At 45.0% G+C, this 14,036-nt stretch overlaps 1 protein-coding gene across 5 annotated transcripts in view; it reads right to left on the bottom strand.

The window, feature by feature from the left end:
* Positions 1–14,036, bottom strand: part of INPP5F (inositol polyphosphate-5-phosphatase F) — a 112,747-nt gene that overhangs the window by 82,347 nt on the left and 16,364 nt on the right. For 2 of the 5 annotated variants that reach the window (XM_089314235.1, XM_089314234.1), the window contains exon 2: positions 13,733–13,823. The exons of the other annotated variants lie outside the window; for them this stretch is intronic. The gene's annotated coding sequence lies outside the window, so the exon portion shown is untranslated. The remainder of the gene's footprint in view (positions 1–13,732; positions 13,824–14,036) is intronic. 5 annotated transcript variants of the gene reach the window in all.

Here is a 14,036-nt window from a genome sequence, read left to right on the forward strand (position 1 = left end):
TTATGTTTCTCCTATACTTCCCTTGTTCATATAACTCTGGATCAGCGCAGCGCCGGCCATGGCAGCCATTTGGGGAGTGAATCAATGGAAGGGAGACCTTTCTTTCTGTCTCTAATTCTACCTGTCAAATAAATTTAAAAAAAAAAAATAAGAATGGGAATGGGAGAGGGAGGAGGATGAAGGGGGTGTGTGTGTGTGTGTAGGTAGGACAGAAGAATCACTATGTTCCTAAATGTGTGTTTATGAAACACATGAAGCTTGTCTTCCTTAAATAAAAGGTTTCTGGGGAGGATGGGGGAAAACAAAGACCTTCACTTCTGACATGTCTGCAAATATTTTCGGTTAAAAAATTTTTTTTACTGGTACCAAAAGCTAAGTTTTAAAGTTTTATACACATCTTTCATTTTCATTATCTTGATGCTTAAAAAGTTGTTCCTCACCCATTATTAAGTATTTACAGATTTATCTCTGTTAATTTTCAAATACTTCACTCTAACTCCACCTAAAAAAAAAATACCCTGATTTTTTTCCCAAATAGTGAGCCAAAATGCCTGTCCCGGGCAGGCCAGGTCTCAACTCCTGTGAACACAGATGCACCCAGCTGAAACCACCCTGGACCCCCCCCCCCGGCCTAAGATAAACAGACCATGGTGTGAAGACTCTACCGTTTAGGTACCAGGTGAGCTCTAGGAAGAGAGAGGAGGAAGAAAACATTACAGATAAAGTACTCAGGGAGAGTTACATACAAGAGGAAACTCAGGCATAAAGACAGCAGCATGGAAAAAGATAATGTAGAGGAAAGAAGTACAAGGTTTGTTCTGGAATGTGTCCCATCACTGAAGAAAAACAAATCAAGGAACTGCCAGGAACCGGGCACAGATTCAGGCCTTGTATCAGGCTAAGATGATATAAAAATAAAAAGACAAACAGTCCAGATAACAGACCATTGAATACAATGGCGATCTGATGATAAGACTGGAAAAATAAACCCAGGCCAACTGTGGAGAGACCTGAATAAAAGATGCTGAGCCAGTCCTTCCTGGAGACACGCAAGCAGATGACTACAGTCGTGAATTCCATCACAAGGTTGATCTATGAACATTCATCTGAAAGTCAGGGTTTTTAATTGTTTGAGGGCCACCGTAAGAAATGCTTTTTACACGACTTAGTGAACACGTTCATGTAAGGGGTTTTCAAAAGGCCCACGGAGGGGCTGGCACTGTGGTGCAGCAGGCCAAGGTGCCACTTGCGATGACAGCATCTCATTATCAGAGTGCTGGTTTGAGTCCTGGCTGCTCGGCTTCCGCTCCAGCTTACTTGGCCCAAAACTTGGGCCCCTGCCACCCACGTGAGACCAGGATGGAGTTCCTGGCTCTGGTTTCAGCCTGGCCAAGACCCAACTGTCACAGCCAATTGGGGGATGAACCAGTGGATGGAATATTTCTCTCTTGCTCTTCCCCCAATTCAGCCTTTCAAATAAACCTTTCTTTTAAAACAATCATGGAAGGGTTGGCACCGTGGCATAGCAGATAAAGTCACTGCCTGCAGTGCCAGCATCCCATATGGGCGCCAGCTCGAGCCCCAGTTCCAATCCAGCTCTCTGCTACGGCCTCTGAAAGCAGTAAAAGATGGCCCAAGTTCTTAGGCACCTGCACCAGCGTAGGAAACCCAGAGGAGCTCCTGGCTTCAGATGGCCCAGCTCCAGCCAGTGCAGCCATTTGGGATGTCAACCAGTGAGTGGAAGAACTCTGTCTCTGCCTCTCTGTAACTCTTTCAAATAAATATTTAAAAAATTCATGGAAAATATATATTATGAAAAATTACGCATAGATTTGAAATTTTTGTGATAAAATAAACTTGCCTTTTAACTCCATTTTTTTTAAAGAAAGATTTATTTATTTGAAAGGTACAGTTACAGAGAAAGATAGAGACAGAGAGAGGTCTTCCATCCACTGATTCACTCCCCAAATGGCCACAACAACTGGGGCTGGGCCAAGCTGAGGCCAAGAGCTTCTTCCAGGTTTCCCACATGGGTACAGGGACACAAGGACTTGGGCCATCTTCCACTGCTTTCCCAGGCCAGAGCAGAGAGCTGGATTGGAAGTGGAGCAGCCAGGACTCAAACCAGTGCCCATATGAGATGTTGGCGCTGCAGGCCAGGGCTTTAACCCACTGTGCCATAGCACTGACCCCTTCAACTCCATTTTTACATGAATTCTTGAAGTAGCCTCATACTTGTCTATCATATTTGAAAGAATCTAGATAAATCAGCTAGAAAGTTATAGCATAAGTCTTGGCATGCCATGGAAGGTCACTGGAAAGAGCTCAGAGTGGGTCAGCAGTGGTGGGGAACACACAGGATATTTAACATGAGCCAACTCAAGGCAAGTTTTCTGAAGGACAGGAAAACAGCAAATCAAAGAGGACAGTGAAACATCTATTCTCTCCTGCGTAGAAGATGAGGACTGGGTAAAATGAGTAGGAGGGAAGAAGGTACAAAAGACAGAGCTAGAACAAAGGGCAGGTAAGGACCTCCTAACCCAATACCCTTTTGCATCTCTTACATGGATGAAACACATGAATGCATGACTCATCAGGGTAAGATGTTTAACTTAAAAATAAAATTACAGGGCCAGCGCCACAACTCACTAGGCTAATCCTCCGCAGCGCGCCGCCGGAGCAGCCATTGCGGGGTGAACCAACGGAAAAGGAAGACCTTTCTCTCTCTCTCACTGTCCACTCTGCCTGTCAAAATAAATAAATAAAATTATAGGATGCTGGTGCTGCAGCATAGCAGGTAAAGCTGCCACCTGCAGGGCTGACATCCCACATGGGCACCAGTTCAAGTCCTGGCTACTCCACTTCCAATCCAGCTCCCTGCTAATGTGCCTGGGAAAACAGAGGAAGATGGTCCCAGTGCTTGGGCCTCTGCATGTACTTGGGAGACCCAGATTAAGCTCCTGGTTCCTTACTATGGCCTGGCATAGCCCTGGCTGTTGTGGCCATTTGTGGAGTGAACCAGCAGATGGAAGATCTCTCTCTGCCTCTTTGTACTTCTATCTTTCAAATAAATAAATAAAGCTTAAAAAAAAAAAAACTATAAAGATGACCTGTGCTGTGATCTAGTGACTAAAAATAAGTCACTGAGCTTTAAAGTCCAAAATGAGAACCAAGTAAACCCATTAGGACTGAGCTTGTGATGGGACAGTCAAGTGTCTAGGGGCCAGCACTGTGGTACAGCGGTTTAACACCCTGGCCTGAAGCGCGGGCATCCCATATGGGCGCCAGTTCTAGTCCCGGCTGCTCCACTTCTGATCCAGCTCTCTGCTATAGACTGGGAAAACAGTAAAAGATGGCCCAAATCCTTGAGCCCCTGCACCCACATGGGAGACCTCAAAGAAGCTCCTGGCTCCTGATCGGCGCAACTCCACCCATGTGGCCAATCGGGGAGTGAACCAGTGGATGGAAGAACTCTCTCTCTCTCTATGTAACTTTCAAATAAATAAATAAATCTTTTTTTTTTTTTAAGAATTATCTAAATACAAGAAAGGAAGGAGACACTAGAGGAGGAGGAGAAAGCACAAGAAGATGCCATAAAAATATCAAAGAAAACCTCAAAGAGGAAAGTAGATGTCATGTTTTCTATGTCTAGGAGAAAAAGATGAAAGGCTAAATATAGGAATGGAAAAGAAAAGCAGATAGGTGTATCAGATGGCCTTGACTTAGTAAAGCTAGGAGTCAAGGTCGTTTTTGTCTGTGCAAGCGGAAGACCTTGAAGGTTTGGGGTTAAAGGAAATTTGGAAAGTAGTTTGCAAACATCCCTCGTGTGTGTGCTTACATATATTTTTTTAACTCAGTGTTTTTAGAAAAAATTTTGTATAATGAAATCAGCATTAATAGCAGTGAAAAAATGGAACAGAAAACAGAAAAATCCCAGTGTAAAGAGAACATCTTTCTGTGCACTTTGTTTCTGGTGCATGTATACTTGCGTGTCTTCACAGGGCCATGACGTAAAACTTCTTACAAGGGGCCATAAACAACCAAAAACACTGTCCAACTTCTGGGTCACAGTTCATCATATCAATCAGGTTTGCAAATTACCTTGTTCAATTCCTCTGTGTTAACTTTTCAGATTTCTTAACCTATCAGTTTCTGAAAAGTCTTGGTTTTTAAAATCTCACACATCATGTATTTTTTTCCTATTTTCTGCTTAAGACTGGTTTTCATGTATACATAGATTCAGGAGTACTATATTTTCCTGGTAAACTGCTTTCAGGACATAATGGCTTTTATTTCAAATAACACTCTTCGCATTAAAGTCCAGTGTGTCCAACATTAATATGTGACAGCAATACATTAGGCATTAAATAAATATGGGGGCTGGTGCTGTGGCACAGCGGGTTAACGCCCTAGCCTGAAGCGTTGGCATCCCATATGGGCACCAGTTCTAGTCCCAGCTGCTCCTCTTCTGATCCAGCTCTCTGCTGTGGCCTGGGATAGCGGCAGAAAATGGCCCAAGTCCTTGGGCCCCTGCACCCATGTGGGAGACCTGGAAGAAGCTCCTGGCTTCGGATTGGCGTAGCTCTGGCCATTGCGGCCATCTGGGGAGTGAACCAGCTGATGGAAGACCTCTCTGTTTCTACATCTCTCTGTAACTCTTTCAAGTAAATAAATCTTTAAAAAAAAAAAAAAAAAAAGAATAAATACGAACATTGCTAATCCAACCGTGTTACTTCTGACTGCTCCCAGCCTTGGGAACAAGGTCCAGGATCTCTGGAAGGGCTCGCAGGATCTGCAGTGCTGGTCCTTCCCACCCTCCGCCTGCATCCTCAGCCCGGCACTGGTCTCAGGGGGCCGGAACCGTGTGCAGGCTGGGCCTGGAATGCGGCTCCACCCACTCCTGCCTACTTTTCATTCCTGAAGCAGAACACATTCCTGGACACGTGCCCTGCTCCACCCACCCAGCAGAGCTGACCACCTCACTCGGGTGGCTCCCCTGAACCCTGCACTTATTTGTCACAGCACCTTAGCTTGGCTTAGTTCACCTAATTATTGACCCGCAGTCTCCTAGACGGACCAGGAACTCATCGAGAGCAGGAAGCTAAACGAGACCTAATCTTAATTAGCTTTATGCTCCCAGTACACACTCCAAAACGATCAGGAACATCCGTGACATGGAAAGAACAGCAAGTTGAAGTCAGTTAATTTACACGAAATCACGGTGGAGAGGTTCAGTCTTTAAAGTGGCAAAAGGTAAAGCCATCTTGTCAGGTAGGAAGTTAGGAATTAGCCTATGGGTGGGGAGGGGTGAACCCGAGGAAACAAAAGGTAAGTCCACCTCGGAAGTGGCCCAGTGTTTTGTACTACCAAGTCCTGCCCATACGTGGTCTCAGCTTCCCCTGCCAAGGAAAGCCCCCCAGAAGAATCTTCCCTACTCAGCACCGAACTGTTTCCCAGCCTGACAACGCTGGCAAGAAAACCTTCATAGCTTTCCCAAGGAAGGCTCCTCTGCCCGCTGCCAGGCGGGCTCTCCAGTCTGACAGCGCTGAGTGGTGAAACCCTGGGAGGAATTTTTCCTTATCCATACTCAGCAAATCCTTTGTCCTGGAGGAGGAGGAGGAGGGGAAGGAAAATGGTGGGAGGAACTGGACTCTTCCCCTTCTAAGCTCCAGTCTGAATACAGACTGCGCACTCCGCTCTCAGCTCTTTCCTGAGCTGCCCGCCTGCCTGTCAGCTGTGTTCTCTCCATTAAACCACGTAACCTTGCCTTCCCCAGTCTGAATGACTGGACACTCTGATTCTGTCCCATCCATCTTGACGGATGCCCTACCCCATCACACCTTGCTACCTTGCTTACTGCTCTTCTGTCTCACGGCTGAATTCTTTCTTGCATCAAGACAAGAACCCATCCCACCCACTACCGCTAACAATCTGATCTATTTCAGATACGACCTCAAGGCTGGCAGATAAAGTGACTGCCCAGCTAACATCAGAACACAGATTTTCACTCTTTATAGGACTCTCACTCTTCTTCAAGGTCAATTTTGACACCGATACTTTTGATTTCATCAACTTCTGCTTTCTCTTCCTCTTTGTCTTTTTTAAGACTTTATTTATTTGATAGGGAGAAACAGAGAGAAGAGTCTTCCATCTGCTGGTTCACTCCCCACTGGCCACAATGGCCACAGCTGGGCCCATCTGAAGCCAGGAGCTTCCCCCAGGTCTCGTAGAGACAGGGGCCCAAGCACTTGCGCCATCTCCTACTGCTCTCCTGGCTCCTGGCTTCGGAAAGTTGTAGCTCCAGCCATGGCAGCCATCTGGGGGGTGAACCAATCAATGGAAGACTTCTCTCTTTCTCTATTTTTCTCTCTGCCTCTGTCTCTCTACCACTCTGCCTTTCAAATAAATAAAATAAATCTTTTTAAAAGAAAAAATGAAAGAATGAGGCTGAAGAACTCAATGGGGACCAAGCCAGGAGACCAAAAGATAGCTACTCGGGATTCCTTTCCTCAGGCAGAGCAGATCTGCATGTGAGAGAGCGTTAGGGAAGTGTGTAGACACAGCGATAGGGAAGTGTGTAGACACAGCGTTAGGGAAGTGTGTATATGTGGCCCTGAGAAGGCAGCCTGAAGCCAGAGATCCAGGTGACAGATAAAAATGTGTCAAGTGGGCCCAGGGATGGCTCTAGAATTAGAAAACTGGAGAGTCAAGACACTCATATGTGCTATGGACAGAGCTTTTGTCTGATGTCTTGGTGAAGAATCCTAGCTCTACTGCACGCTCTGAACCGACTTTTTTTTTTTTTTTTTTTTTTTATATAGGCAGACTGGACAGTGAGAGTGAGAGAGAAAGAGACAGGTCTTCCTTTGCCTTTGGTTCACCCCCAAGTGGCTGCTGCAGCCGGCGCACTGCGCTGATCCGAAGCCAGGAGCCAGGTGCTTCTCCTGGTCTCCCATGGGGTGCAGGGCCCAAGGACCTGGACCATCCTCCACTGCAGTCCTGGGCCACAGCAGAGAGCTGGACTGGAAGAGGAGCAGCCGGGACAGAATCCAGTGCCCCAACCGGGACTAGAACCCGGGGTGCTGGCGCCACAGGCGGAGGATTAGCCTATTGAGCTGTGGCGCCGGCCTCTGAATCCCTCTTAACTCCAGTTTCCTTTCTTGTAAATGAGAGCTTTTACAGGGTTTTCATCTGGATAAATGAATTATTTGAAAGTGCCCCGCACAACATGTATCATGTAATAAATAACTTTCCGTCCATCAAGTCAGGAAATCATACGCATTCAAAACTCCAGGTTCTAGTGCCGCTGTTTGGTGCAGAGGTTAAGATGCCTGCCCCTCACAGCAGAGTAACTGGGTTGGATTGCCAGCTTCACTGCCAACTCCAGTTTCTGGCTAATGCACACACTGGGATGGGATAGTACACGGCTCAAGCATGCCACCAACACAGGAGATCTGGGTTGTGTTCCTGGTGCCAAAAGCAGTCTGACCAACCCTGACTGTTAGGGGCATTTGAGCAGTGACCCAGTGGATGTGAGATCTGACTCTCTGCCTCTCTAATACATACTTTAAAAAAACCCTCCAGGTTCCTACTTCAATTTCTCCATAGATGTTTTATTTTAAAAATCAATACATGACTTAAAAGAAAACAAAAGTATTAAAGAAAAATTTCAATATGCTTATACTTACTAAAATTTATGGTAGGGCTACAATTCCTAAAAACCTTCTCCAATAGATGCTTCATGAAAATATCATTTTTAAATTTTAATTTATATAAAAGGCAGAGAGACAGAAAGATATCTCCCTTCTGCTGTTCACTCACCAAATGCCCACTATAGCTGAGACCAGGCCTGGCCAAAGGCAAGGGCTGGGAACTCAACCTGAGTCTCCCATGTGGGTAGCAAGACCCAACTACTTGAGCCATCCCAGGATGGACATTAGCAAGAAGCTGGAATCCAGAGTGGAGCAAGGACTCAAACTCTGGGACTCTGATGTGAGATGCAGATGTCACAAGCAGCCTCTTAACCACTATCTATGCCAAACATCCACCCCATAGTATTATCTTAATGCCTAGATGTGCCCCCTGAACACTGTTTTCTCAGAATTTGTAACACTGATGTGCAGCTCTGATACAGTTCAAACCTGGGTATGCAGTCTCATTACCAACAACCCAATTATCGTCCAAATGGCAACCAGCTTCCTTCTCTCCTTAAACTCTCCATGTGGGAGAGAGGGAGAACCTGGAAGAGGTAGAGTTTAAGAGGAGGTAAACCGTGCTTGGGAGAGACAATGACATTGGTAAACTTCCGTTACAGATATGAAAATAAGTAGAGTCCTAAGTTCGGTGAAGCCACAGAACATAAACAGAATGCATAACTTTCTTGTTCAACTTGTGTTTATAGAGAGATCCCATCTGCTGATTCGTTCCCTAAATGCCTGCATTAGCTGGGGCTGGCCATCAGGTCTCCTATGCGCATACCAGGACTTGACTATCACTACTGCCTCCCAGGCTCTGCATCAGCCGAAAGCTTGAGTCAAGAGCCAGAGCTGGGTATGGAACCCAGGTGTTTGGATACATGAGTGTCTTAATCAGCATTTCAACTGCTAGGTCAACCACTTGCCCCAGTATTCATTTATGTACGCATCTGAAAGGCAGCATCAGAGAAAGGGAGGAGAGACAGAACTATCTTTCATCCACTGTTCACTCCCCAAATGGTCGCAACAGCCAGGAGCCAATAGCTCCATCTGGGTTCCCACGTGGGTGACAGGGGCCCACGCACCTGGGCCATCCTCTACTGCCTTTCCAGGAGCATTAATGGGAAGCTGGGGTCGGCGCTGTGGCTCACTTGGCTAATCCTCCGCCTGCGGCACCGGCACCCCGGGTTCTAGTCCCGGTTGGGGCACCAGATTCTGTCCCGGTTGCCCCTCTTCCAGTCCAGCTCTCTGCTGTGGCCCAGGACTGCAGTGGAGGATGGCCCAAGTGCTTGGGCCCTGCACCCGCATGGGAGACCAGGAGGAAGCACCTGGCTCCTGGCTTCAGATCAGCATAGTGTGCCGGCCGTAGCAGCCATTTGGGGGGTGAATGAACAGAAGGAAGATCTTTCTCTCTGTCTCTCTCTCTTACTGTCTAACTCTGCCTGTCAAAAAAATAAAATTAAAAAAAAAAAAATGGGAAGCTGGATCAGAAGTATAGCAGCTGGAACTGGAACCGGCACTCCCACATGGGATACTGGTGCTTCAAGTGGCAGTTTAACCCGCTGTGCCACACAGTGGCTCCAGAATGCAACAGAAAGATGTCTGACAAAATCTGAGTTATCTAATTAAAAACAGAGAAAGGCATAAGAGGGGAAAAAAGAAAAAAAGCATGATAAATTGAAAAACTAAATACAAGATAGAAATAATTCCTAATATATGAAAAATTATAATAAATGTAAACAGTTTCAACTAGCCAACTAAAAGACTGTCAACACCTTTGTCCCTTTGTTTAATCCTATGGCTATTTTGTTAACCATTATACACTATGGCCTAGCACAGTGCTTGACAGGTAAGAGGCACTCATTCAACAATTACTGATTCAAATAGATAAATGAATAAAAATGAGTTTTCATTGTTTTTAAAGGAGCCTTAAAATACCAGTCTTTCCGTATACTTAATTTTTTAAAATGTGTTTATTTTTACTTATGTACAATTTAGAGCAACAGCAACAAAGAGAGGTACACACAGCAGGGTGCAATTAGCAGGAAGTTGGAATCAGAAGCGGAGCCAGGGCTCAAACCCAGGCACTGGTACGGGCTCTGTGCATCCCAAATGGTGTCTTAACTGCTATGCCAATTACCTGCCCCAGTATAGCTACTTTTAATAATGAAAGCACTAATCTTTCTCTTTTATAAAAAATTTATGAAAAAAATTTATTTATGCGGCCAGTACTGTGATGCAGGTCAAGCCCTCACTTGAGGCACCAGCATCCCATATGGGTGCCAGTTCAAGTCCTCACTGTTCCACTTCTGATCCAGCTCCCTGTGAATGGCCTGGGAAAGCAGCAGAAGATGGCCTAAGTGTTTGGGCCTCTGAACCCATACGGGAGACCAGGAAGCAGCTCCTGGCTCCTGGCTTTGGAAAGACCCAGATTCGGCCATTGTGGCCATTTGGGGAGTGAACCAAGAAGATGGAAGATCTCTGTCTCTCCCTCTGTCTGTAACTCTGCCTCTCAAAGAAATTTAAAAAAAAAAAAAGATTTATTTATATTTATTTATTTGAAAGGCAGAATTAGAGAAACAGAAAGAGAGAGATCTTCCATCCCCTGGTTCATTCCCCAAATAGCCACAACAGCCAAGCTGGGCCAGGCTGAAGCCAGGAGCCTGGAACTCCACCCAGGTCTTCAACGTGGGTGGCAGGGATTCAAGGACTTGGATTATCTTCCTCTGTTTTCCCAGGCACGTTAGCAAAGAACTGGATTGGAAGTAGAGCAGCCAGGACTCAAAACCAGGCCCAGCAGCAGACAGCAGCTTAACCCACCGCGCCATAATGCAGACCCCAAAAGCACTTATCTTTCAATAAATATAATAAAAGATAACTATATTATTTCTTACAATAAAAGACTTAGCTGAAATTTCGGGTAGGGACAGGCATCTGGTCTAGAGGTTAGGATCCCATGTAAGATGCCCAGGTCATTTATCAGAGTGCATAGGTTTGATTTCTGGTGCTGGCTCCTGACTCCAGCCTCCTGCCAATGCAGACCCTGGGAGGCAGCAGATGATGGCTCAAGTAATTGGATCCCTGTCACTCACAAGGGAGACCTGGATTGAGTTCCCAGCTCCTGGCTTTGGCCCGACCCATCCCTGGCTGCTGCAGGCATTTAGGGAATGAGCCAGTGGATGGCAGCTCTGTCTATATATATTTCTGTGTCTCTGCCTCTCAATTTTTTAAAAAATTAGGGTAACTTTAAATTATCTGAAAATCTGTAGCAAGCACACACAGCTTCTCACACAAATACAGAGATCAGGGACCCAAGACTACAGAATAAAGCCTAAAGGAAGACAATAGAGAAGACCTATAAAGAAGGCACTATGACCTGGCAAGGAAGGCTCCGTGTCTTCTTATGTACATGTTTTAATCTGTTACTCTCAAGGGACAAGTTGGCATTTGCTGGTCTGTGTGTACAGAGAAGGTGTGCAGTTGATATTAGCCTAAGCTTGTGCAGAACTACCCTTCGTAGTGAGCATCCTGTCAAAGGTGCTGGGCAGCAGAGACACTGGCCACTGGGCCACCCACCATGGAACTGAACCACTTCAACACACGTACTGATTTCTAACTTTTCCTTCAGAAGGTATACTCTAATGTGGCACACAAATTCAAGAGAAAACACTTTAAATCCACAAATAAGTTTTAAAATTTAAAATTACCAAAACTACCTACTAAGGAGCAGAGCTGCTTACAAATTATCAAACTATAGCATTTTAGAATTAATGCCAAGTTTTAATTAGTGAAATAAGGTAACGTATACTCAAAGTGTAAGCTTTTATAACAAGTTCAGTTGATTGACCCATTAGGTCAATGATTTCCACTCTTATTTCAGATTCATTTGGCAATTCAGTGAAACAAGTTTCTATTTTCACATGCTCTCGTCTTCCTGATGTACAAAAAACAAATGATTAAGTATTATGTGCCTTCAGAGAGCGTGAGTCATTCATTCCAAGATCAGAGTGAGGGCACTCCCGCAGCCCAGGAGCAAGCCTGGGTTGGCTGAACTGATGAAACAGAGGCAGTTTCACCTGTATCTTTAAAAAAAAAAAAAAAGTGCCAGGGTTTGCACAAATCATCAGAACCAAGTTTCATTTCCTGCTAAAGACAAAGGATATTAGCGCTCTGAAAAGACAACCACCAACGCCAAAGTCAAACAGATGAGAAAAACAGCTTTAGAATAAGGAACTAAAATCTCCAGTTGTTACCTCATTTGTGCTTTAATTCTTAGAAGTTAATCAGGACAGGGAAATGAGCTAAGGAATTATTTGATTCAGGTGCCATCTTATAAATGCAAAGTTTGATACACATTTCCTTGAACTCTCTAATGGTAATTACTTCAGCAGGCAGCAAGCTAACGGTGACCTCCCAGTGTGAAATCTGACTCTGACTGTGGATCCTGGCTGCTCCTTATCAACAGCTATGAGCTCTATAGAATGCTGATGCCTAGGCTCCACCTCTCAGACACTGACCTGGTTGGTCAGAGTGGGGCCCTGGCACAGGTATGCTGTCAATCTCCCCTGGGACTAATGTACAGCCACACAGAGAATTGCTGGATTAACTGACTACAGGGCACTGGGGGGAACCTGTATTAGCTTAGTTGTATCCTATCAGATTCAAAGATGATGCCTGTGCCATGTACAACTTTAAACTCCTCCATGTAGTGAAGTATCACAAATTGCATAAAGATTTCATAATACAATGAGTTGGCATAAAAGCTGATCTAAGCTAGCAGAAGGAAATTCACTTCGAAATACAGCCTCAAGAGTTCCTAAAAGATAAGAGATACCATCCAGAAAAGGGACCTAAGAATTTCCAGATCTTCCTTTAAAATTAGGATCGGCCAGCGCCGCGGCTCAATAGGCTAATCCTCCACCTAGCGGTGCCGGCACACTGGGTTCTAGTCCCGGTCGGGGCGCCGGATTCTGTCCCGGTTGCTCCTCTTCCAGTCCAGCTCTCTGCTGTGGTCCAGGAAGGCAGTGGAGGATGGCCCAAGTGCTTGGGCCCTGCACCCCATGGGAGACCAAGATAAGCACCTGGCTCCTGCCTTCAGATCAGCGTGGTACGCCAGCCGCAGCGCGCCAGCCGTGGCGGCCACTGGAGGGTGAACCAAAGGCAAAGGAAGACCTTTCTCTCTGTCTCTCTCTCTCTATCCACTCTGCCTGTCAAAAAAAAAAAAAAAAAAAAAAAAAAAGCAAGGATCTACTTTCTGGAAGAGGTGTCCTCTTAAAAAAAAAAAAAAAAAAAACAATTAGGATCTAGTTATACTGCAACAAGACAATGACAAAGGTTTGACCGACATCATGAAGAAACTAGAAAATGTTTCTTAAATTCTACAATATCCAAACACAAAATTGTCATGATTCTCTACAAAGAATACAGTCTTGTCCCATCTCAAGAAAGACACCCAAAGCAAAAGAATATCATGAAAGATTAAAATGAGGACTTTTCAGTCTGGAAGACCTGATGGAAATCTGTAAAATTTTGAAAGCTATGGGCTTACACATAATATAATATATTCACAATACAGTATAGGAGACACACATGTTTGAAAGTCATAGTTTGGAACAAAGTACACTTAAGTTACAACCTTCCATAGTCATTACCTTAAAAACTTCAAATTATAACCACTTGCAATGAGCATCAGATGAATTATTGGATAATACATTCATAAAACAGCACACAAGAAATGGCGATGTGTTGGGATATACCTCACCTACTGCTCTCCCCAAAACTGTCTGGATATCACTTTCAGAAACAGTATTCTGAGAATGGAGTCAAAGCACAGATGAGCTAAGAATTGGTATCTTCCTTTCCTCATTTCGGAGCTATTAACAGAGATGCATAAAATTAGCACTCCCATCATTAAGTAGATGTGACCTTTCTCACAGCTGGTGTTTAAATAATTTCTTGGCTTTTCCTGAAAACTGCCCTCTCCCATGGAGGAGCGCGAACACAGTCATTCTGCCAACCACACTTGCAAAAAGCTGTACCTTCAGTCCACCACCGGTGCAGGATTTGCCATCTTACTTGGACTCAATGAAGAGCTGCTTCCGGATCAAACACGGGCAGCAGCACACTGTCCTGGCACAGTGGGAGGAAGGGAAAAAGCTGTACCACTTCTGAATTTTTGCCAGTTAACACACTATTTTTTTTGAGATTTTATTTATTTATTTGAAAGGCAGAGTTACGGAGAAGCAGAAGCAGAGAGAGGTCTTCCATCTGCTGGTTCACTCCCCAGATGGCCGCAATAGCCGCAGCTGTGCTGTTCCGAAGCCAAAAACCTCCTCTGGGTCT

The sequence above is a fragment of the Oryctolagus cuniculus genome, chromosome 15 (assembly GCF_051225735.1).
Source record: "Oryctolagus cuniculus isolate XC-2025 breed Fujian yellow rabbit chromosome 15, ASM5122573v1, whole genome shotgun sequence".
NCBI classification, from domain to species: Eukaryota; Metazoa; Chordata; class Mammalia; order Lagomorpha; family Leporidae; genus Oryctolagus; species Oryctolagus cuniculus.